Raw genomic sequence first — 15,759 nt, 5'->3', positions numbered from 1 at the left:
GCCTTTCTAGATTTCATTTCAAATTTTGTTAGGAAATATGACACTGAAAGTTGGTGAAATATATCAAAGATGAACGCAACAAATTTAATGCATCCTCTCCAGGCGCTGATGTCGTGAGTACTTTGTAGAAGTTTCCGTACTTGCGGCAAGTTTGTTGATGTATAATCATCCTATCTCTTCCGAACCGAGTCCCAGTAAAACAGTTCGTCTAGTTTGAATCTTTCTTTTTCGATTTGATGGATTTTAAGTGACATCCTTAGGTTTTCAAATAAACTTCTCCATCTATTAATAAAAGTAGAGATAACATAATTTATTTGATTTATTATATTAAGTATTTTACTTAAATATTTTTAGAGATAAAGATCAATGCGTCCTCCCCTATTTTGCACTTTTCCTAGTCAGCATTCAACGCGATAAGTAACTAGGCGCAGGACGCAACTCGTTGAAAGCTCGACTCCAAAGCTGCTGTGACCAGACCAGTACACCCCCGGTTCTTGTACGCGTTGGATCGGTTCGAACACGATTCATGTCTCGCAGTTCTCGTCTCGCATCGTCTTGATACGCGCAGCTTTTAAAAGATAAAAAAATAGTTACGAACTTTTACAACCTTCGTGTTCGTTTAGTGTTCGTGTGTTTTATCGTGAGTTAAAAGATTACAAACGCGTTAACGTTAATGTTGTGTAATAGAGAATAAGGAAACTGTTTTAATTTTATTCGTTTGAATATAATTGGGTTTTTATTTATTTGGTAAGTAATTAATTAATAGTTAATAGTCTTTTTGGCAGATGCGCCGGCATAATTTACATACGGTTTCGAAATGGAAGCTAATTAGTGAACAAGTATGGACGAGAACTTTGACTAAGCTACGTCGGCATTATCAATAGTTAATTACACTATTAGCGTAATCATCCGGTTATAACTTCGTTGACGGTGAATGTTGATTATCACAAAACCGGATCAGTTTGTTTATGCCGCAGTCAGTCCTCTAATACTCCTTTCGCTGTTGAATTCGTTATCTATGGGTTCACATGCAGGTACAACTCTCGAAACTCGTTGGTATGTTTGGTACAGATTACGAGCTAATTTACTACATACAAATTCTAGGCAATACAGGTGGATATTAGCACGCTGCTGATATTGCTTTGTGTATTATGGTAACAATTTATTTTATAACGTTAATGAGAAATTTCACCTCGATGGTAATCCATCTTAATGACGCTGCAATAGCTTTTCAGCTAAATTCAATTTATCGGCGACGTAATTTGTTAGATATCTATGGGGACCCCAACTATGAGTGGCATTAATCTACAGATTGTCATTTCTTGTTGTGATTAATGTTCTCGTTAAAATTAAAATAATTAGCGGTGTAAGTTAGCAAAGGTGATGTCAATAGGCGAAAGTATTCGAAGATATTACGATTTTGAATTATGAACCTTGTTGGAACATGAACCCAAATTAATATATCGCTTATGAAATTGAATACGGATGCATTTAGACGATAAAAACATTAAAATTGTATACCAAAAAAAAAATCTATCTATGTATAAAGATAGAATTATTAAATTTATTAAATATAATACAAGTTGTTAGCTTTATTAACTTTAAAATCTATCAAATTAGGATTTTTGGAAAAATTACGTATTGGTGAAATGTTGAAACAAAGGATTTAAAAGGTAAAAAGGATTACATACATAGTGATGTCAAAAAAACGAACTAGAATTGGAGATTTTAAAATTTTCGGTTGGATACTACAGAGATTTGAAAAATTTTGTTCCAATAAATGCGCTTGTAATTTCACGATGCAAAAAATTTTATTTTTTATAAACAACCTATTTGCACTGTTTTATCCGAAAATAATATTTATAACTGTTACGAAGTGTTTAACCCTTTATGTCCCAAGAAGTCAAACATTTTGAAACTTTGTAATGCACTCAGTAAAGGCCTTTGGAATAAAATTTTAGCAAAATATGCAATCCCCCTATTTTCGCATAATCTAAGTGTCAAAAAAGAAACTTTATTGAAATTAAGAAATAAAACTTATTTTAAATTAAAGCTTAAAGCTTTCTGTTTAAATCGATGTATAACAATCGATGGGTTGAATTAGAAAAATATTGAGAAAAAGAGTATTGAGTTAAAACTAACATTTTCGTATAACCTAAAAGTGTCAAAAAAGATGCTAATTTAAAAATTCCTGGAAGCCGTATTTATTGAAATTAAAAAAGGAGACTTATTCTAAATTAAAGCTCAAAGCTTTCTTTTTAAAATGATGTATAATAATTGTTGGGTTGGACTGGAAAAATATTGACAAAAAACATGTTGAAACAAAACTTACATTTTCGTATAACCTAAGAGTGCCAAAAAAGATGCTAATTTAAAAATTCCTGTAAGCCGTATTTATTAAAATTAAGGAATGAAACTTATTTTAAATTTAAGCTCAAAGCTTTCTCTTTAAAATGATGTATAATAATTGTTGGGTTGGATTGGAAAAATATAGAGAAAAAAAAGTTGAAATAAAATTAACATTTTCGTATAACCTAAAAGTGTCAAAAAGATGCTAATTTAAAAATTCCTGGAAGCCGTATTTATTGAAATTAAGGAATGAAACTTATTTTAAATTAAAGCTCAAAGCTTTCTTTTTAAAATGATGTATAATAATTGTTGGGTTGATTGGAAAAATATTGACAAAAAACATGTTGAAACAAAACTTACATTTTCGTATAACCTAAGAGTGCCAAAAAAGATGCTAATTTAAAAATTCCTGGAAGCCGTATTTATTGAAATTAAGGAATGAGACTTATTCCATATTAAAGCTCAAAGCTTTCTCTTTAAAATGATTTATAATAATTGTTGGGCTGGAAAAATATTAAAAAAAAACACTTGGAAACAAAACTAACATTTTCGTATAACCTAAAAGTGTCAAAAAGATGCTAATTTAAAAATTCCTGTAAGCCGTATTTATTAAAATTAAGGAATGAAACTTATTTTAAATTTAAGCTCAAAGCTTTCTCTTTAAAATGATGTATAATAATTGTTGGGTTGGATTGGAAAAATATAGAGAAAAAAAAGTTGAAATAAAATTTACATTTTCGTATAACCTAAAAGTGTCAAAAAGATGCTAATTTAAAAATTCCTGGAAGCCGTATTTATTGAAATTAAGGAATGAAACTTATTTTAAATTAAAGCTCAAAGCTTTCTTTTTAAAATGATGTATAATAATTGTTGGGTTGATTGGAAAAATATTGACAAAAAACATGTTGAAACAAAACTTACATTTTCGTATAACCTAAGAGTGCCAAAAAAGATGCTAATTTAAAAATTCCTGGAAGCCGTATTTATTGAAATTAAGGAATGAGACTTATTCCATATTAAAGCTCAAAGCTTTCTCTTTAAAATGATGTATAATAATTGTTGGGCTGAAAAAATATTAAAAAAAAACACGTGGAAACAAAACTAACATTTTCGTATAACCTAAAAGTGTCAAAAAGATGCTAATTTAAAAATTCCTGTAAGCCGTATTTATTGAAATTAAGGAATGAAACTTATTTTAAATTTAAGCTCAAAGCTTTCTCTTTAAAATGATGTATAATAATTGTTGGGTTGGATTGGAAAAATATAGAGAAAAAAAAAGTTGAAATAAAATTTACATTTTCGTATAACCTAAAAGTGTCAAAAAGATGCTAATTTAAAAATTCCTGGAAGCCGTATTTATTGAAATTAAGGAATGAAACTTATTTTAAATTAAAGCTCAAAGCTTTCTCTTTAAAATGATGTATAATAATTGTTGGTTTGGATTGGAAAAAAATTAAGAAAAAAAATGTTGAAATAAAACTTACATTTTCGTATAACCTAAAAATATCAAAAAATATGTTAATTTAAAAATTCCTAGAAGTTGTATTTATTGAAATTAAGGAATGAAACTTATTTTAAATTAAAGCTCAAAGCTTTCTCTTTAAAATGATGTATAATAATTGTTGGGTTGGATTGGAAAAATATAGAGAAAAAAAAAGTTGAAATAAAATTTACATTTTCGTATAACCTAAAAGTGTCAAAAAGATGCTAATTTAAAAATTCCTGGAAGCCGTATTTATTGAAATTAAGGAATGAAACTTATTTTAAATTAAAGCTCAAAGCTTTCTTTTTAAAATGATGTATAATAATTGTTGGGTTGATTGGAAAAATATTGACAAAAAACATGTTGAAACAAAACTTACATTTTCGTATAACCTAAGAGTGCCAAAAAAGATGCTAATTTAAAAATTCCTGGAAGCCGTATTTATTGAAATTAAGGAATGAGACTTATTCCATATTAAAGCTCAAAGCTTTCTCTTTAAAATGATTTATAATAATTGTTGGGCTGGAAAAATATTAAAAAAAAACACTTGGAAACAAAACTAACATTTTCGTATAACCTAAAAGTGTCAAAAAGATGCTAATTTAAAAATTCCTGTAAGCCGTATTTATTAAAATTAAGGAATGAAACTTATTTTAAATTTAAGCTCAAAGCTTTCTCTTTAAAATGATGTATAATAATTGTTGGGTTGGATTGGAAAAATATAGAGAAAAAAAAGTTGAAATAAAATTTACATTTTCGTATAACCTAAAAGTGTCAAAAAGATGCTAATTTAAAAATTCCTGGAAGCCGTATTTATTGAAATTAAGGAATGAAACTTATTTTAAATTAAAGCTCAAAGCTTTCTTTTTAAAATGATGTATAATAATTGTTGGGTTGATTGGAAAAATATTGACAAAAAACATGTTGAAACAAAACTTACATTTTCGTATAACCTAAGAGTGCCAAAAAAGATGCTAATTTAAAAATTCCTGGAAGCCGTATTTATTGAAATTAAGGAATGAGACTTATTCCATATTAAAGCTCAAAGCTTTCTCTTTAAAATGATGTATAATAATTGTTGGGCTGAAAAAATATTAAAAAAAAACACGTGGAAACAAAACTAACATTTTCGTATAACCTAAAAGTGTCAAAAAGATGCTAATTTAAAAATTCCTGTAAGCCGTATTTATTGAAATTAAGGAATGAAACTTATTTTAAATTTAAGCTCAAAGCTTTCTCTTTAAAATGATGTATAATAATTGTTGGGTTGGATTGGAAAAATATAGAGAAAAAAAAAGTTGAAATAAAATTTACATTTTCGTATAACCTAAAAGTGTCAAAAAGATGCTAATTTAAAAATTCCTGGAAGCCGTATTTATTGAAATTAAGGAATGAAACTTATTTTAAATTAAAGCTCAAAGCTTTCTTTTTAAAATGATGTATAATAATTGTTGGGTTGATTGGAAAAATATTGACAAAAAACATGTTGAAACAAAACTTACATTTTCGTATAACCTAAGAGTGCCAAAAAAGATGCTAATTTAAAAATTCCTGGAAGCCGTATTTATTGAAATTAAGGAATGAGACTTATTCCATATTAAAGCTCAAAGCTTTCTCTTTAAAATGATGTATAATAATTGTTGGGCTGGAAAAATATTAAAAAAAAACACGTGGAAACAAAACTAACATTTTCGTATAACCTAAAAGTGTCAAAAAGATGCTAATTTAAAAATTCCTGTAAGCCGTATTTATTGAAATTAAGGAATGAAACTTATTTTAAATTTAAGCTCAAAGCTTTCTCTTTAAAATGATGTATAATAATTGTTGGGTTGGATTGGAAAAATACAGAGAAAAAAAAAGTTGAAATAAAATTTACATTTTCGTATAACCTAAAAGTGTCAAAAAGATGCTAATTTAAAAATTCCTGGAAGCCGTATTTATTAAAATTAAGGAATGAAACTTATTTTAAATTAAAGCTCAAAGCTTTCTTTTTAAAATGATGTATAATAATTGTTGGGTTGATTGGAAAAATATTGACAAAAAACATGTTGAAACAAAACTTACATTTTCGTATAACCTAAGAGTGCCAAAAAAGATGCTAATTTAAAAATTCCTGGAAGTCGTATTTATTAAAATTAAGGAATGAGACTTATTCTATATTAAAGCTCAAAGCTTTCTCTTTAAAATGACCTAAAAATCTTACAGTGCGGATTGCGACGTTTTTTATACAGATTCTTTCTTGTATGCACTTGTATAGTAGAAAGTACCGACAGCTGTAAATGCGCCGAATAGATAACTACAGTTTAAAATGAGTGTTTAAAATTACCGGTACTTTAAAGTACCGTCGGGACACAAAGGGTTAAGGAATACTCTTAGTGTTAAGGAATGTTACAAATTTGTATTTTTGTAATTTCGTTTATATTTTTTAAAGAAATTCTCGTGGTCAATTATAAAGTGGTCTTTTTATTATTGGAACGTTCGAGATACACCATTGCATAAGTGGAGTTTAATATCGTATCTCCTGAAATCTCATTGAAACCTCGTCCGAAAGTTTTCGCTATTCGCAGAATACCTGCAAGGAAACAGAAGAAATTCGTCAGGACACAGCGAGAGTACTTAAAACAGCAAAACCACTAAAATCACCCAAAAAGTTGGTTATGGACAGAAATGAATACGACGACAAGATTACGAGCCTTTTGGACCCAACCATCTATAAGAAGATATTAAGGAAGATGAAAGAACTGGTTAAATCCACAGGAATCCTAGCAGAACAACAGTATTGCGTATTCGTACAGGTCCCAGTTGCCCTAAGGATATATGGATTAACTAAAATCCATAAACCAAAGGTTCCACTATTGGTCGTGACATAAATTCTCCCACCTATCAGCTAGCAAAGCACCTTGCCAAGATTCTGTCTCCTCTTACAGGTAAAACAGAGCCATGGGGGGCGAACCATACCGGCGTCCTGGGTTCGATTCCCAGTGAATACACGCCGAGTCGCCTCCTCGTCCTTCGGAGGGGACGTTAAGCCGTCGGTCCTGGCAACCAGTCTAACATCTCTGGTTGTCGTCAGATACATGTGTAGTTGGAGGTTGTGAACGTAAAAACGGGTTGAAAGCGCGTCTGCGCTCTTTGAGCGGTACTCAGCCATGCACCCAAGTTTTCTGGGCGTTGGAGTACCAGCCCGGCTGAAGGCGAGGCGAGAAGCGGTATCAGCCTGATCGGATGCCATCTTCGAACATCTTTCACTCCTCCAAATAGACCTACACATGGCCGAAGTAAACCGTGAGGATGTACAAAGGGACCGTTGAGGCCTAACCACAGGTGGTATAACCAACCTCACATGAAACCTACATACATACAAACAGAGCCATATGTTAGAGATTCCAGATATTGTATAGAATCAATTAGGAGTATTTTTATAATCGTGGTAAGTTTCGACGTGGAATCTCTGTTCACCACAGTACCAGTCAAAGATGCCGTGGATGGTCTTCGGCAGCAACGCATCCTGGAGAATTTTTCAAAGTATATCCCAGGACTAGTGAACTGCCTATCGTCGACATATTCTAGCTAGAATAACCTCTGTCACCTGTGATCGCCAAATTTTACATGGAGATGATTGAAGAGGAAACGTCGATGACACTTTCGTGATCTGGCAACTTAGAAAAGACCAACTCCAAGAATTCTTAGACCACCTCAATTTACAGCACCCCATGATAAAATTTACCATGGAAACAGAAACTGCAAAATAATTGCCATTCCTGGATGTGTTGGTCACTAGGACGACAGATGGGCGCATGGAACTGGGAGCATATCGAAAGAAGACGCATACGAATAGGTACCTGCAGGCTTCATCCCACCACCACCCACAACAGAAGAAGAGGTCTGTGATTGAAGCCTTATTTTAGCGAGCAGAGAGGATATGTTATAAAGAGAATCTGAGAAAAGCTGAAAGATCTAATGATATCGTGGTACGATACGGTACGGTCAGCAAAATACAAAACACTCTTTCGATAGCCAAAGACAAACCAACCCCATTAAAGGAAGCAGAAGTCTATAAAGTTGTCCAAACTGGACGTAACATCGAATGTCGCATCAAAGAACACGAGAGGAATGTCCGACTGAGTAAAATCCAACAATAAGCAGAGCATTGTCACAAAGTGCTAGCAAGAAACGGACCTTACTTGCAAAAATTGACGAGAGAGGCGATAAAGATTCATCGACATGGGAATAACATGAATAAGGAAGACGGTTGGGAACTCATCCGCACATGGAAGAGGCTACTGAAGTGCAAACAACTTAGACACTAATTAGTGATTAATTATCTTTTCATGTATTTATTATCAATATTGATTTTTGAAAAAGGTTGCAACAGGGTATCGGAAATATCAAACATTTTTTTAAAATACGCACGACTTAACCCGGATTTAAATTAATGATTAAAATTAAATTAATTTGAATAACTTTAAAATATATTTTGACAACAAACTTTCACATTAAACCTAACTACGGCTCTTTATTTTGCCTACAAAATCGATATAGCTCCTCTCGGACAACGCCCCCAGCTCGCTAATGCAAGAATTAAAAGTTTCGTAAGTAGGACGAGTTCGAAAAAGAAATTCTATCTTACCCGAAAAACTCTAGATGAGAAATAAAGTCTTCAACGAAGCGTTGATTAATAATAAATGATAAATAGTCTGTTTATCAGGAAAACTTTTAAACGGTCATTAAACGGTAATGTACTTAAATGTATTTGAAATGTAATAGACGCTAAATAGTCAATCGATAGTTACCGGATTTTCGAATATGACTTTTCGTGTATAGCGTGTTACGTGGTCCACCCATTGCTTTGAACCGCCCTCACAAAATCTGCACATAATCCTATTCAATTCCCTAAACAAATGGGCGAGTATTTCCAGCGATGGTTATAAATGCGTTCTCTTAATAAAATCGGGTAAAAAGGCCGTATGATGTAACAAATGGACGAGTTTTAAATTTGACGCAGCCGCTAGGTGAAGTACGTTGGCAACGTCTGTCCGCTTTGCTTTGGGTACTTTACTATCGCTTCAGAAATTGAATGAAAACTTTCCGGTGAATTGCGGTGAACCTAAAATATGAAATAGCTACGATTCGGCCCCGACTTTGGTTTATTTTAACTTGTTTTCATAGCGTCGTATCTGAAATTAAATCGGTGAGCCGGTATTTTATGTCTTCGTCGCAAAGAATGAACTTAACACACCGGTGCACACCCATTTTCAAAGTTTTATAATATTTGTGGTTATAACGAACTAAATTTTTGATATTAAATCGATTCGGTTTATTCAAACCACAATGCTTTTTGTTATAATAGAAGTTACATTTATCTTTTTATCCTGATACATTTAAGATTAAACGTAAAGAAGGAAAAATTGCGGTTCGTTGTATTACGAACCAGTATTGGCCTGAAATTTTTATCATTACTCGAAACTCCTGCAGCTTGTATTTTCAAGTCTTCGGCCAAGTCCCCGGAAACGTTTGCGCTAGTTTCGTTAAATGAGATTTACCTCGAGCGGGAACTGACAGCGAATGCCTTCTCAGGTGATGTCAAAAGTTGTGTATTGCTTTTCCAATTTATTTTTTAGTCAACATAACGAAAATATCATCACACACTTTAAAATATTAGTATAGTTTTATTTTTGAGTTGGAATCTTTGATTATATATAATATGGATTGAGCTAACTGAATATATCTACTAACAAAAATGTTGCTCAAGGTGAATAGACGCAGATGGAAAGCGATAATGTGAAAGTGTAACAAAGATAGATATATTATATGTCAGTACGCTTCTATATCTATCTCACTTCTATCAGTACACCCATTATATGGCAGTACGCTTCTATGTCTATCTCGGTTCGATCACCTTGCGCAAGCTATCTCTCTCGTTGGCTCAATCCATATTATATATAATCAAAGGTTGGAATCAATTTTTAATAAAGTTTTATTTTTTGGTTACTTTAAGTTGATTAGGTTGGTAGTATTACTAATTAGAATAAAAAATGATTAATTAAGGGCCGGTTTATCAATGTCGAGTTAAATCTGTCAGATACGCAACTCATGGATAAACTTGTCTAACAGATAACCTCAGTGACGCGTTTATCCAGCAACTTTCTACCCGACAGGCAGCAAACAACAAGATAGAAAACAGTTGGTACCCCTGAGTGTTAAGATTAAAAACGGAAATAAAACATGATTGGTCAAATTTGAATAATTGACTTTAGTTTGTGAAGTTGGTTTGTGAGTTGTCATTCCTCCAATAAATACTCATGTAATTCTTACATGAGTATTTATTAGAAAGCGATGAAGATGAGGATATTGTCCAACTACGTATGCCTACTGGTGATCAAATAGAGAAATCACAAGAACAATTTTATGGAAAAGCTAGATTTCCACGGGTGATAGGCAGTATCGATTGTAATCATATTAGCATTATTTCGCCAGGTAAGCAATCTCTTTTAATCGAAACATATGAATTAATATTAATGAGTGGATAATAATTATAGGTGGACCACGTGCAGAGACATTCCGGAATCGAAAGGGCTTTTTTTCATTGAATGTTGCTTGTTGGCCAGGATCGGCCCATGATTAACACATTTTTGATAATTCATTATTAAAGCAAAGGTTTGAAAATAATGAGTATGGTAATGCTTTGCTAGTGGGTGACAGCGGATATCGTAATACCAAATATTTGGTAACACCTTTGCTGAATACCCGAAATAGAGTAGAAGAACTATATAATGAATTAAAGTAATTTATTGGGATACACGACCAACACGACAAAGGCTAGATAATTGAAAAGAGGCTTCCTTTTATCTTTACCGAGCTTTCGGAAATTTTATTTTTCCTTCTTCAGAGGTAACTACAATATTGAGAAAACAAAAGTTACAATAGTTAACAAGCAAGTAATTGAACAACTTACAAAAATGGATTGCATAAAGGAACTGAACCAAAGCTAAACATGAGGTCGCAAACTTTGAGCACTAGACATATCTTATAAAAACTATACTTCTAATAATTCACCAAAGGTGAGTAATCAAAAATCAAACGATACTAAAAATCATTACAAAGTTAATTTTGAAACTATTAAAATAAGTATTACTTACAATGAGAACCCGTTAAAATTTTTCGTTAAAAGTTAAGACGCAATACGTCACGTAAGTTTTTTATACCACAAAAACTGGAATGAAACAAGGCTGGCCAACCGTCGTCACGGCAAAACACCAAAAACACTAAAAGTAACCACTAGGTGGCGTTGAGAAGGGGAATAAAATTGAAAATATGAAAAAGGAAACAAAAACAGAAAAAGAACTAGAAAACCAAAGAATCACCCTCAATCGATGTTTGATCCCTTCTACCCCAGTCCTTCATAACAAGGTAACTGTAAATAGAACTAAGGTTCTGGGTGTCAGTTCTGAAGTTTAAGGAATTAACCTCTTTATTGATGTAAAACATCTCTAGGAACAATCTCTTTGAATAAATTGATTCCTTATCAACAATCTGAGAATTCTCAAAATTAAAATGGTGACCACTGAGAACATGGTGATGAACCAACGCACTCTTGTTTTCATCTCTAGATTGACAATCACGTTTATGTTGTTTCATCCTAGCATCAAAATACTGACTGGTAGTGCCATGTAGGTTTTTTCGCAATTATTGCAAGGAACCCTATAAATAACATTAGATTGTAAACCTTTAGGAACCAGATCCTTAGTCCTTGAAAAACAGGTGGATAGAGGCAAAGAATTGCATTTAGCAAACTTAACCGAGTCAAACCTCAGAACTGAAACAAGTTTATCAGTCAGCCTGGGGACGAAGGGAATCTTAACAAAGTGGGTCTGGGGGCCAGGGAGGCTAGATATGTCGTGTTGGTCGTCACCCTCAGAAGGTTGACTAATATTACGATGGTAAGTACCATTATGATAAAGAATTCTATTAACTAGACCTATCGGATACCCGTTGTTGACGAATATATCCCGGAGCTTTTTTAGGTCAAGAAAGCGGACATCAGAGATGGATCTGACACGGTTAACCATAGCAACCACCGTGTTCAGTTTCTGATTGAGAGGATGGTTTGAATGAAAATTGATATATCTCCCCGAATATGTTGGCTTAGTATACCAATTTAAACTAATAGTTTGATCTAAATTTCTTATAACAATAGTATCGAGAAAAGGAACACTAGAGTTGGATTCAGTTTCAACCGTGAACTGTAAATGACTATCAAAGTTGTTGAACACATCCATAACATCGTCCTATTTCCTAACAGTAACGACCGTTACTACTCCTAAATTATATAATGAATCTTTAATAAGAACTAGAAATCCAGTGGAACGGCAATATGGCGTGTGGAAGAGAAGATTTCCTGTACTTGCACTCAAGCTCCGATTGAAACTAGAAACTGCAATGACAGTAATTGTTGCTACAGCAGTGCTACATAACATAGCAATAAATGCAAAGGAAGAAATACCTCCATATGATCCTGGAATAAATGTAAATACTGTCGAGGTAGATAACCTTGATATAGAAGATGGTGAATTACTAGGAAATGCTAGAAATCAACTTTTGGCGAATTTATAACATAATAATCAATTTTATTTAGATATTATTTCAATTCGTATATTCGTATAATTTAAAGAATTCGTATAAATGTGGATTGTTGTTTATTAACAAATACGTTGTCTATAAATAGTTGAATTTAAATAAAAAATACTATACTCAAATATCACTTATAAGTTATAACAATATAACAAATTATAAAAAAAATCCAATGGCGATCTAATCCCCAGATTGATATTGTGGAAATTTCAATTTTGCTATTTCCAATTTCATTTGAAGTGTACGTAATTTTACGGCTTCTTGTTCTTTTTGTATGTTAAGTATTGCCAGCTTTATTTTATGCTCTTCTTCTGCCCAAATATTTTGCGTACTGAACTGTTCTGTGAGTGCTCCTTTCGTTCTACCAACTTTTCAAATTGCGTTGATATAGATTTGTTACAACTTTTTTTAATAACAGGTCTCCTACGGCTCGACCATTCTATAAAAGTAAGTATAATAAGCATCAAGTAACACCGTAGTGCATAACTCTGCATAATCAGACTTACTTCTCAACTCATTTTCATTTTGACATTGTTTTTGCGTAATAACTTCCGAAGGAATTACTTCTATGATTGGGGTAATCTCTACTTCTGATATAGTGTTTGGAGGAATATTTTGTGTTTCCAAAGAAGAAGAAGTATTATCCTGGAAATTACTTTGAAGTTGTAATGCCGGATGTTTTTCGGTTTGTAGCATTGCAACTTCAAATTCATTCCAGTGGCACATAACGTCTTCTTCTGTGACGTCCTTTGTTACATTTGTCTGTAAGTTCTTTTTCACTTTCGGTGGATGGAACTGGTTCTTTCATTGGCTTTCCACCACCCGTGCCTTTTAAGTAATTTTTGTGCGCAGAATAATTTTTATTTTCTTTTTTATCCCATCATATTTCATTCGCAGTTGTTTTGTAGTTCTTGGCTAAAGCCATGAATTCAGATTATTTTATATTTGTTTTATTTCAACGTTTTTACTTACTATTCCAATACTACAACAATTAAATTTTGCAGTAATTTTACCCCAACATTCATCTTTTTGTTTCCATGTTACAGCGTCCGTTCTCTTATTTTCTATTATATTTTTATATTTGTTTGCCAAATCAATTAGCAAGTTTTTTTCTGCTTTAGTAAATCCTCCTGCTTATCCATCACCACAATAGCTTAATTTATTTTTGACATTGACCTGTGAATTATGTTATATTTTGATTTTGATGTCATTTCCTTTCACCAAGCAACTAAACTTGCGCGCATATCTTTTTGACAATATCTAATAGGTAAACCCTTAACCAGCACTTCAATCTGGTGGGTATCCAAATGTCATATTTATTTAAAAGATAACCCTAAACTACGGGTGGATAAACGATTCGTCGACGTTATCTATTAGATACAATTTTAACCGACAGATAAATCGACTTAAGTAGATATTGATAAACCGGCCCTAAATTTATTATTTGGATCAATAATAAACTTTTTCTCTATAAAAAGACTTTTCTACATCTTATTATTTTTGAGTTGGAATCAATTTCAATATTACAATATGAAAATGTCACATTTTTGTTTTTTTGAGATGGTTGAGTTGGTAACATTGATAGTTGGAACCTTTTTTTGTAATAAAATATTTGTAATTCGCTACGGTAATGAAAGCTATAACAGTACTCAAAGGGGTGCTGTAATGAGACTCATTACAGCATCCGATGCTGTAATGAGATTTTAGTAACATTTTATAGAACCAGTTCAAGTTGGTGACATTGGGTCATTAATTTTTCTAGTTGTCAATGTGACAATTTTTGTCTATGGATGTTTAAACACGTTCTTAGCATCGAATACAAGGTCCACAATGATGAGGACATTGACTCTGAGAAATTTTTCGTATTTTGGGAGGTGTACATCAAACGTTTTCTTTCAGATGAATATATTTTGTGTTTTGACAGTTTCTAATTGTCAATTCAAAGTTTCTATTTTCAAGTGTTCCTGTGTTACATACCTATTTCCCTACATTGCCAAAATTTACGTTTTCACTATTAATTTACTCGTTTTTCAACTTGAATTCGTGCATTTCAAGTGTGTCTTACGAAACTTATTTTTTAATATACTATTATATGCTATATTACTAGTCATTCAATATTCATTACAACGATGGAATTACGCCAAAATTGTCAGCCATCTACGCTTCGAAAGTCAATATGTTCTGTTCGAGATGTAACAAAGGTAATATAGGATCTCTATTTGAAGTTGTCCGCTATACATCAAAGGATATTCAGAAATTATTTCCCGTTAATTGACTTCAGTCCTTTTTGAAAATAATTAAACATTCGTTTAACATGATTGACACATGAAGCTATTATATGGCTAGTTAGGCTCGTTTCATATCGCATCGGTATAAATTTAGAGTGTATACTACACACAAATTAATTGATAGTCGTTTAGGAATTTACACATCAGCAATTGGCACATTTTTAGAGCTAAGAACAAAAACGGTGATGAATGAAATTAATTAACGATCGCAATTAACACGGAAATACAATTAGCATAAAAATTTATGCGAGGATTTTAGTTGTCGGTTAAAATCTTGAAACTTGAGGAAAATTAAGGCGTCAAAGAAGTTTCTTTCGAGAATGCACTTCGAGGAGCCAAGTTAGCGTTGCACTTAATTAATTAATTACTGGCCGGGTAGCGCGCTGTGGCTTGTTTAATCACGCGGACTAGCCTTTGCACGTTTACTAATTAACTATTTGAGATAGACCAACCATCGTTTGAAGAGATTTAATCAATTTTTGCCAAAAAAAAGTTTACGGTCGAGATATATCAGATAACCGTCCTCGCATACACGTCACGTTTGATCGCAATTTCCATATATTTCCTCCTAATTAGTGCGTGATATTGTCAAACCAATTTTATGTATAATTAGTCGGGCAGATATCGAGTGTCACTTCGTTAAAATATGCACCAAATTTGCTCCGAAACGAATTTATGGACGTACTTAAACACTTTCTATGTCATCCATGAGCTAAATCTCGCATAAAAATCGTCGCCTTTTTTATAACCCATCCACCGCGTTAGAGTTAGCGGGAATAAAAGCGTTGAGCATGGGGACTCCGGAAAGCACAAAGGCCACAGACGTTCCAAGATAAGGGTACGGATGACGATGGGGAGGATTATTACTACGAAAGAAGGTCATTGCCTGAGAAGGTTTCCGTGACAGCTCGACGTGATTCCCAAAGGATTCCCTTTCGAGGATTGGAATTAATTCTGGTTGTTTCAGATGGTGGCCGAACAAAAGCACCGTTTGCTTATTATACCGAA

The 15,759-nt window shown here is 32.7% G+C and overlaps 1 protein-coding gene and 1 long non-coding RNA gene across 3 annotated transcripts in view; one reads left to right on the top strand and one right to left on the bottom strand.

The window, feature by feature from the left end:
• The first annotated feature begins 509 nt into the window (after positions 1 to 509).
• Positions 510 to 15,759, top strand: part of LOC111422364 (uncharacterized) — a 187,687-nt gene continuing 172,437 nt past the window's right edge. For both annotated transcript variants that reach the window (XM_071201606.1, XM_071201605.1), the window contains exon 1: positions 510 to 747. The gene's annotated coding sequence lies outside the window, so the exon portion shown is untranslated. The remainder of the gene's footprint in view (positions 748 to 15,759) is intronic.
• On the bottom strand, positions 12,497 to 13,608 carry LOC139429148 (uncharacterized). The gene is made up of 3 exons (XR_011639842.1): positions 13,436 to 13,608; positions 12,970 to 13,378; positions 12,497 to 12,902 (listed from the first exon to the last, which is right to left on the bottom strand). It is a non-coding gene; the product is annotated as an uncharacterized lncRNA (long non-coding RNA).

The sequence above is a fragment of the Onthophagus taurus genome, chromosome 2 (assembly GCF_036711975.1).
Source record: "Onthophagus taurus isolate NC chromosome 2, IU_Otau_3.0, whole genome shotgun sequence".
In the NCBI taxonomy this organism is placed as follows: Eukaryota; Metazoa; Arthropoda; class Insecta; order Coleoptera; family Scarabaeidae; genus Onthophagus; species Onthophagus taurus.
Note: the sequence above shows the minus strand (reverse complement) of the source record. Positions and strands in the feature narration are given on the sequence as shown.